At 41.5% G+C, this 10,377-nt stretch overlaps 1 protein-coding gene across 1 annotated transcript in view; it reads right to left on the bottom strand.

Moving 5' to 3' along the window:
* The window catches only part of LOC145452544 (histone deacetylase 4-like), a 42,105-nt gene that overhangs the window by 30,586 nt on the left and 1,142 nt on the right, over nt 1-10,377 (bottom strand). The gene's annotated exons all lie outside the window — the stretch shown is intronic.

Genomic DNA, 10,377 nt, shown 5'->3' with positions numbered 1-10,377 from the left:
ATTTTGTGTGGCGACCCCGTGATAATAGCACCGTAAATTCGTTTCATATCCTGGTCTGCGTTTCGTGGCAATAAGAACCCGTTTTTGTTAGCACCGCGGAGCGGATAACGCGCCACGAATTACCGCGTAAAATCAATCGCAATTGTATAATCCATCACGCCCTCGCTGCAATTATACGCGCCGCGGGAGTCGCTATTTTTAGCAGGCGAGCGCGCGCTCCGCGTTCTCAATAAAAGACCGCCCTTTCGCCCGGTCTATTTTGGTGGATGATAAATCGCCCGCCAATCTTTATAGAACAATTCCCCGCGGTTCTGCGTGATCGTCAACAACGTACGCGGACGCCAGTCACATGATCTCAGTCGGCCCGATATCAAAAGTAGATGCGGTCAGAATAGTCATAATTGGCACTCTAGTATTTGCCTTGCGGTATCTGCGATGTTTTATCGACTGTAATGGTCATTTACACAAGGCTGATATTCTTTATTTTGATTCCACAGATGCCGACTTGTAGCACGGCCCACGTCTAGGCTTTTGTGAGGCGAGGAGCCTAGAGAAACCTCCAACACCTGAGGCGAGATTTTGGAGTGAACCTCAGTCGGACTCGGATCCGCGAGCTATTGGTGTTGCAGCTGTGGAATGTGGATCATATCACTACGCTATCTCGCCACCTTGTTACTGGCAGAAATAGATGTAAGGTCGTTAATTAATACTATAGTAGAAGTAGACACAGCTATGGGCCTGTTTTGCCTGACTGGAACTGAACATTGTTATTAAGTAGAAGTGGAAATAGTCTCAAAACAGCAAGAAGTACAAGTAGAGGAAACCTACTATAGTACTAAAGTACGAAAAAGTAGTGAAGTACCGCGTCACTGACCAGTCCTGATCAGTAGTAGATATCATACAAAAATATTGAGTGGAACACGACAGGGAACACACCATCGAATCCGTCATATCAAATTCGGTCGAAACGATTCCATCGCGTGATTATCAGATCTACTATCGGAGATACGCATACGCATACATTTGATGGTGTCTTCTGTGCGTTAAGTATGCAACTGCGATAATACCGCAACGCCACTCAAGAAATGCGTTAAAATCGCAGAGAGAGACAAGTGCGTCGAAATCTGTCGAACATCAGCTGAGTGAAGACGGACACGGGCAACTAGATCGTTCCATTTGTCCAATCATACTAATTGGGGCGGTAATATATAATCCAAATCTAATTTGTCAAATGTTTCTTTGCTCCAATTCCAATTTTAATCTAATTTGTGAAATGTTTCCACGCTCTCATTGACTTCTGGTTTTCCTGAAAATGCTACAGGAGAACCGTGTCGTACGAAACTAGCCAAACTCGCTGCGCAGACATTCATCATTCTGATGCTTATGGGTGAGAACTCTGACTTGATACGAACTTCATTCAATTTCCAAGTTCTCGCGAATTCTGTAATTCTAATCTAATTTAGAAAAAGCCGTGTAACTACAATTCTAATTCTAATCTAATTTTAAAAATCTGAAAACGTTCTAGTTGTCAAGTCTGCGTGCACCACGCCACCGTTTCCGCGTCGATGTGCAGGAATCCGGAGACTTATTATCGACCTTTGGCCTCTCGAATCTCGCGTTCCCAGTTGGCAAATACTCGGTGCTCGTCTCGGGCGACATGAAAAAAAACATATCAATTCTCCCTTGGCTCGTTACGAACTGGTTGATTACCGGCCGTCAATACGAGCCAATTCCGCGCGCTACCGACGAACGATTTGCTGAACGCAAAACGCGCGCCAATTTGACGAAATTGACGCAATTTTGCAGTTACCGACCCCATTTGGTGCCACGTTTTGCCGTCGTTGTTGATATTAGACGACCATTTTCAATGGGGAATAGTAGCACGGCTAATAATTGCAGCGTCACGTTAAAGCGATATCCTGCGTGAATTCGGTCGCCGATATCCGACCCGCACTGCATTTCAGGTCACAAGACTCTGCCCTAGTGGGGTTCATATTTACACAATCCGCACGTTTGAGGTATCTTGCCAGGGCCTAAGACGGGTTATCGTAGGCCCCGATCTAACTTTTTTTTAGTCGCAAGCGAAATCTGTCATCTCGATGATATTTCGCACGAAGAGAATTATCCCTTGCATGCCTGCCAAATTTATGGAGGCGGCAGATTTCGCGTCGCCGGGAGTGGCCTTTTTTTACCTTCTTTATGTGCCTTAGAGTCGACTTTTATCCAATCCGCCAACCTAGTTTGTGACAACAGAAGGAGTTCGTGCATAAACTGAAAACCAGTACATTGACCATCGTGCATAAACTGAAAACCAGTACATTGACCATGACCATCTCTTATCCTTCATTAGTCGAATTTCCGTGCGTGTGACGTCATATTTGGTGATACGACTGTTGATATAAAGTTCTCTTCAATTCTCTACTAGTCGCTGATTATCCATGACGAGTATCAGCCAAAACTATTCGGGTTTATTTCAATATGAATAATGAATATATTATTCAATTGTGTATTGAAGTTCTGCACGTCTTCAGACACTGACATTGTCACTTACTTTCACGAAGTTACGCTACGCCTATTTGATTACCAAGTTTGACCGCCTACGATCGCAGTCCATAGATACCGAGAACAGCATAGAGCATAGCCGAACCGAGTATTATATTATAATGTACGATTGGTCGCATTGTAGCATATACGGTGATAATCTGAGGATCATCAACGAAAAACTCAAATAACTCCGCTTCTACTAGTTGGAATTGACCAAATTTGTTTTGCATCGTCTTTGAAGACAGCTCAACAATTTCGTGGGGTCGACAGAAAAATTTGAAAATTTTTATTTTTAATTTTTCATTATAAATTAAAAATTTTAATTGGATCCGCGGAGCCTTATACTTGATAGAATTGAACCAAATTTGGTGAGCAGCGTTTTTCAGGGTAACCTGACAATTTAATGCCTGACTGGTTGGAATCCAGAAGAAAAAGTTATTTTTGAACAGCCCTAATATACAATGTAGTAGAAAGCTTTGCAAGTTAGTGTAAATGAGACATCTGTGATATCGTCGCGAGATAGCGTAGTGGTATAATCCACAGCTAAAACACCGACGGATTGCGGGTCCGACCGAGGTCGACTCCATAATTCCTACTGAAGTGTTGCACGTTTATCTAGGCTCCCGCTCATCCGTGTATGCGGTGACTTATAAAAGCCTGGAAGTGGGCCGTTACGGAATAAAACGGAATAAAAATGAAGACCATTGGCCTGGTGTAAATGACCAATTGAGAATAGTAGTCGACAAACACCATGAAAACCGCAAACAACGTAGTATGCAATTAGTGTCAACGAGACCTGTGAAGTCGTCACAAGGCAAGAGGTGTATAGTCGAAAAACCGCCAAATTACCTTATAATGTGATGCAGAACTGGTATTACATTCATTGCGGTCACGTAAAATGTACCTTGAATTTTCCGCATCATTCTTATTGTTATGGACCTTTCCGAACTCTTATCACAAGCGATATAATTTCTGATAACGGATATGCCATTATCCATCCTCATTCATAACAGTAACGCGCACCACGTTCACACCCTAGCTATTTCTGAGTCTGTTCCTCGATCGCAATATCCGTCAAGCTCAAATTGTAGACACACAAGCGAGTCGCAAGATTTCACGGAAACGCAACGCACCCGCCGTAAAAAATTACACAACCATCGCCGAGAAACAACAGTGCCACAGGATGATGTCCTCGCTTCGCGTCGTTTAAATTAGCGCTGGCGCCCGAGGTGTTGCGCTTATCTCGCGTGCTTATCAAGATCAAGATCGGCCCGATAGCGTATCGTTTCCACGAGCTATAATGTCAGCGCGCATTACGCGAAACCGTTTGCGGCGAAAAGCGGGCAAGATTACGTCAAAGGCGAGGCTAATCGTGTATGCTATTGAGACATTCTGGGAGCCTTCGCGAGCGGTATCGACACGGTGTAAACACACACCAGACGCATTGAACTTCAAAATATCGAGAGTAGATGGTAGATCTGCAAGATAACGACACCCCAGAGGTGGCCAGTAGCGGAGTACTCAAGTCGGTTTTGCGTTAACTTAATTTTTACTCATTTAGAATTGGCTACTACTGGAGCACCAAGCCACCATCGATGGCTACTTTTACTCCCTCCCAAATCGACACCGTAAATTACATCACGCATGTAACACGTCGGCACTCCACCCCACTGTAAATCACTAGCGTAAAACGAAATCTACATAGAAAGACCGTTGTGCGCCGGCTTCTCGCAAGACAAACACTCGCGCACCAAGCAAGAAAAGCACATCAAAGAGCGTTGCGTGCGTCATCGGCATAGTATTTGCCGCGCCGTAATCGGGAATATATGCGAAAGGTATTCGCGACCGCGAGCGAAGTCGGGAGGCCAGGAATAACGTTTGTGTTTGCGCGATGACTGTCCGAGACACGTCGTCCCGCGGATGCCAATCGCGGTCGTCGCTTGCGATAGGTCGACAATTCCGAGTATTTTTACTGGTTTGCTCTCGAGACGAATGCATAGTAAACACGGATGCCGCTTGACGCTCCGACAGGTTGGTTAGCGCAATTTATAGGAAACGTCGAAGCACCGCGTCAGGCGCCAACTCAAAACGGGTCGCGGGTCACTTTCCAAATTTCGCAAAGGCCGCACGCCGCAAGAATGCAATATCGAGACAAAACAGGCCACGTAGTTAAGCAACCTCGTTTTTAAAACTTCACGTCAATACAACGCTGTGCTCTCTAACATGGGCGACGGTCAAAGTCAAAAAAGTAATATTTGATATAGAAATACAATTACAACAAAACCATCATGATTATTTCTTTCATGTTATTTTGAACTACGAGCTGCGCACGATATCTGACAAGTGACACCACTTTTCAGTAACTAAGGCATCGATATTAGGAATAGCGAGACACGGTTCTACAGCTGAAAGAATATTTTCTCGTAAATCCTGATCCACTGTGGAAGCCCTAAGCCATTATCTAAGCGTTTTGGTCCGGACAGTGTCTGGGACATTGCACGTCAAGGCAATATATGCCCATTACCAATTCATATCAGCTGATTCTCATTCGATGGAATGCCGATTCCATCGCCGAAGCCGGTTCAGCTAGTGAGGAATAGTGATGTCGGACACAGGAGAATATCTATTTTGAAAATAAAACTATATTTTGAGACGGAATTCAAATCGGAAAGAATTCAAACCAGAATCTCAAATCAGATCGCGGGCCGCAAAAAACGAATCCGGGGGCCACGTGTTGGTGAGCCCTGTGTTAGATACACCTAACCTATGCAGTGAAGCACATTTCTTCCATATAAACCTGTACTTGGGTAACAATTTTTGTTCATCTCAGCAAGCAGTCGATTCGACTTCAAAACGTGTATTAGTCATACGGAAGAGCGGACACACAATACTTTTATTACACAAGACTGAATTCCTCAACCAGACTTGGATTAACTACCTAATTCTAACTGTATAATTCGACCAGTGACTCTTAACCGGTGTTCCACGGAATACTAGGGGTGCCATGAGCCAGTCTCAGGGGTTCCGTGAAGGTCAAGACCAGGGCTGTAATGACTCGAGTCACGATTTTCTGACTCGACTTGGACTCGAGTCATTGTGCAGGACTCTAACCAAGTCATATGACTCGAGACTCAGACGGCCAAGACCAACATTTCATTGTACTTTCGAAGAATAGTAAAGTAACCACCATATTGGGATTTCATCTATTGACACTGGTACCGTACTTGAAAATGCGACCGGAAACTAGTAAAAGTGAGGGAAATTACCTAGTATATTATAAATGCGAACCATTCGATATCACCAATAAGAGTTATAAAAAGTGGGTTTAACCTGACTTTCAACTGGAAACTGAGCAGTTATCACAATGACTTGGACTCGGACTCGAGTCATTATACCATGACTTGGACGCGACCCACTGCTCGTTGACTTGGACTCGGACTTGACTCGATGGTGAATTGAAAATGACTCGACCTGACTCAAGTCAAAACTATAAAAGGGAGATTGACTTGTGACGCGGAGCCTTGTGACTTAGTTACAACCCTGGTCAAGACACACACTCAATTCATCCATATGATTTGTGATTGTGAGCAATGAGCATACGTCATTCTTGGCCGTCATTGGTTATAGGGAATTTGGCCCGATCGGTAGCCGAATGGTCACAGTGGTGGCATGCCATGACCCAGTGGCGTACGGTGCAGAGGTTGGCGATCAAAACCCAAACCAAGCCCTTCTAAAATGCAAATTCTATCTCCAATATTTATTGGCTTATTTGTAGGCTAATCAAGCAGTCACACTGTTGCGTTTCCACCGAACACGACGACGACACGTTCCAAGGTGAAGCTTCGCATTTCTGAACTGGAACAGCAAAAGTAACACTGGTTTGCAATAAATATCCATTACCGGTATATTGTTTTCGTTTGGTGTGTAAGTTATATTTAATGGTCTAGCACTTTTAACACTGTTTGTGCGCGAGTATTCTATAGTAATGTACTAGCTGTGTATTGTGATAGATTTTTGTTTTTATGTATCAGCAAAAATTTGGGGTTCCACAAAATCTAGCAGATAACTAAGTGCTCCTCACGTTAGTGATGCATAAGAACCAATCAATTAGACTGATTACAGTGAAATGCGGGTAATCTAATTTGTCAAATGTTTCTATCCACCAATTCAAATTCTAATCTGATCTGTAGAATGTTGCTATGCTCTAATTATCATTCTTGTCGAATTTCCGTTCTTCCTGAGAGATCTGTATCATGCAAAATGAGCCAAGCCAGCACTCGTCCTTGTACAGACATTTGCCAGTCTCGTAACTCAGATTTGATACACACTGAACATCATTTTCGTAGTACTTACCGACGTAGTACACACCGACCCACCATTACCAGAACTGAGCCTCCCGACCCATCCAGAAGTCTTCAGACACCGAATGTCAAACCAAACCGAGATGGCGGAACAAAAACACCCGGACTGCCCACTTTCAGCTTGACCTAAGCTCACGCTCGGACTATATTCTACGAAATCTTCCTAGTGAGAAAAGTTAGGCTTGTATGTTCAAGCGTCTCCACGCGACAGGAACAGGAAAACAATTAACAAGGAAGGAAACAAGTTGATAATGGCTTAATATTGACCTATTAAAGTAGCACTTATCCACCGCACTGACGTAAAAATTGTTTCAGCAGAAGATCATCATATTTAGCTAATTAGTGGTGAAGCAAATAATTCGGTGTGTTGACAGCAGAACACATCCGCATTTGCAGCGCAAATTGGAAGTACGATAACCAAATATGACTACAGGGGGTATCACTCCACTGTATAAATCTAAGTAACAAAATGACATTGAATGCAATAACCTGAGGATTAAGGAAATGCTATTAACCATTTCATAAGACACTAACATAAAAACGTGTGTCTCATTTTGAAATGGACCTGATTATAACTATACCTTAGCTTACACAGTTGAAGATCAAAACATGGCATTGTTTTTTTTCTGTAGAAATTCCTTTACAAACAAACACAACCAACAAGACAAATACAGAGGTACAGGTAACAGGATCGAAAAGCAAAAATAGAGTATTGTCCACACCATGATTATGGTTTGCTAAGCTCATACAAACATATTTTATGAAATAGGGCGTCTAACAAACATATTTTATGAAATAGGGCGTCTAACAAGAGAGATATGCAGCTGAAGCATGATAAAGTCTTGGAAGTAGGCAACCACTCGCTCTGATTAATAGGGAAGGAAAATGGTAATGATAAAAAAATTGTGTCTCACAATGTCACAAGCAAAGGTAAAATAACTAGAACGGGTGATGTTACAAGCGTAGCAACACCAGATCAAGTCAGAATTCCAAAGCTCACAACGTTACCTTGTTATATGTCAGACTGGTAATGTTAATAAGCTATGTAAAAAATCCATCACTGCACGGCACTATTTATGAATAGTACGAAGGTCCAGACTGTCATTGCCCAAGTTGGTTTTGGTGCATGGCAGTAGGCTACTATTTTCAGGTACAAACATAACTCAGCCATCATTCTCACTCATAGAGCAAGGACACATTGATTTGTCATGATTTTATGTTCTTCATTTCTTTGCACAATTTTAATAACTTCTATCGCATTTCACCAAATCATGTTGTCTACACCAGACTGTCAAATCTCAAAAAGAAGTCTATTGAAAGCAAATCAACCTTGACAAGCCATATCCATAAAGATGGAGCGTGTGCGATCAATAGATACTGTATAACAATCAAATGCATGTTCAAACTTGGGAAGGCATGAGATACAACTTCGGCCAAAACAACATAATATCGCACATTGATTCCATGTGTATTGTTATCAGTCATGGAGTTGCAGAGCTTTTCGATCCATATCAGGAATGAACAAAAGGAGGAAACACTTTTACTAATGCATATTATGGTCACAGAGTCACCGTTCACTAGCAACATGTAATAATAACATCAGTTCATTTCACAACACTGGAATCGGCCAGAAGATATTACATTCCATTTTGACCATATGACTAAATTCTCAAGCCTCCCCATAACGCTGAAATGTGTATTTTTCCCTCTATCACTGTATATTCAAAAGGTCACCTTCCGAAGTTAAATAAACTTGTAACTCATGAGATAACCCATCTGGCATCTGCTAATTAGAAACTCGTTCGGCGAAAAATAGTGCGTCATACCTAATCGAGTCATATTCAAAATGTTTGCTCAGTCTTGATTGGCAAACACAATGAACATCAACTGCCAAAAAGTGGACGAACCTCTTCAGAACTTTATGCATGATTAGCATAATGCAGATCCATCGCTGTGAAATCGCTTGGAGAATTTCGATCAATGTATCATAAATGTAAATCTGCACAAGTCTGCTACCAAGTTTCCAGTCACCATATCAATCAAGAAGACAGCTCTCTCTGAACTGTACTCCAGTAGGCTAACAGACAGAGAACATTTATAAGACGCTTTGTCACATTGAAACACACAACCAGCAGAAGGCTTATAAAATTCAAATGGTAGAAATCATAACCATCGGCCAATTACATGATGCTGGTAACAGCACAAAAAATAATCACATTCTTGCTTACAAAGACCTTTAATACTTTGTGGAAATTACGCCAGACCATACCCAGTACTCAGCTTTTTAACTGACCAGATGGATGGCATAAAAACAAGCAGACATGTTAAGTAAATCATAGGCAAACAGTTTCAAGGTTTGACAGGAATATGGTATGATCGCACCGAAACAGTTCTTTGGAATGAACATGAACATGCATGATGCATTATATAATCATTAGTTTTTAATAAGACTTTTTGAAGTACAGAACTTCAATATACAATTGGATAAGATATATTCAAAATTCGAATAGCCAAGGCGAACCATCTGCCATCTGGCTTAGGATCAATGCACTATTTTTAGATTATACAGGAACTCTTTCTGTTGTCACAAACTAAGTTGACGGATTTTGATTGAACTCGACTAGAAGGCACATTTGTGAAAGAATGAACGGGCTCTTTAACGACCCTAACCCTGTAGTCTTATATAATTTTTGGCCATCTGTTTGTCTCGATTATTTGAAATTTTATGCCTGTGACATCATAACTGGTGATAAGACTGTTCTCTTGAATTCTATTCTAGTCGCTGCCGATTAGCTGAGTGTCAGTCGAAAATATGCCAGGTTTATTTCAACATGAATCATTATTCAATCATTAGCCTACCGTGGACTATAAATTCCACCATATAAAGGCAAGCCAATCACATGACCTCGATAGAAAAAAGAGCTGAAATGGCTTGAGAATGCCCATTGATCAAACAAAGTTTATGAAAATAAAATTATTCGTAAAAGACGCATGTCGCTAAATGAAAATAACTAAATAAGGAATATACATTGAACGTTTTTCAATCCAGTTCAATAACGCCACTAGAGGCTGATGATGGAAATTGTAATGTCCCACATTGGAGAATTTTAATTATGCGTGGAAAGCTTAGTAGAGAAATCAAATTTATCCAGCTAGTTCTAATCATAACAACACAAAAGTGGTATCATAAGATTGAAATGTTTGTATATACATACGCCATACAGTGCAGACTTCGACAACTAGATAATTCTAGTTGACTAATTAAACTGAAATGCCGGCAAGCTAATTCTAATCTAATTTGTGAAATGTTTCTATTCAATGCTCCAATTTTAATTCTAATAAAATTTCTGGTTTTCCGGAAAATTAATAAGGAAAATTGTACAGTGCGAAACGTGACACGCTTGTTGCAACGTGTATGAACTCTGCCTTGATATGAACTAAAATTCATTCAACACCCAAGTTTTCGCGAATT

This window comes from Botryllus schlosseri, chromosome 12, assembly GCF_051294905.1.
Source record: "Botryllus schlosseri isolate E-star chromosome 12, Bs_hap1, whole genome shotgun sequence".
NCBI classification, from domain to species: domain Eukaryota; kingdom Metazoa; phylum Chordata; class Ascidiacea; order Stolidobranchia; family Styelidae; genus Botryllus; species Botryllus schlosseri.
The sequence above is the reverse complement of the archived record's forward strand: the minus strand, read 5'-3'. Positions and strand labels throughout refer to the sequence as shown.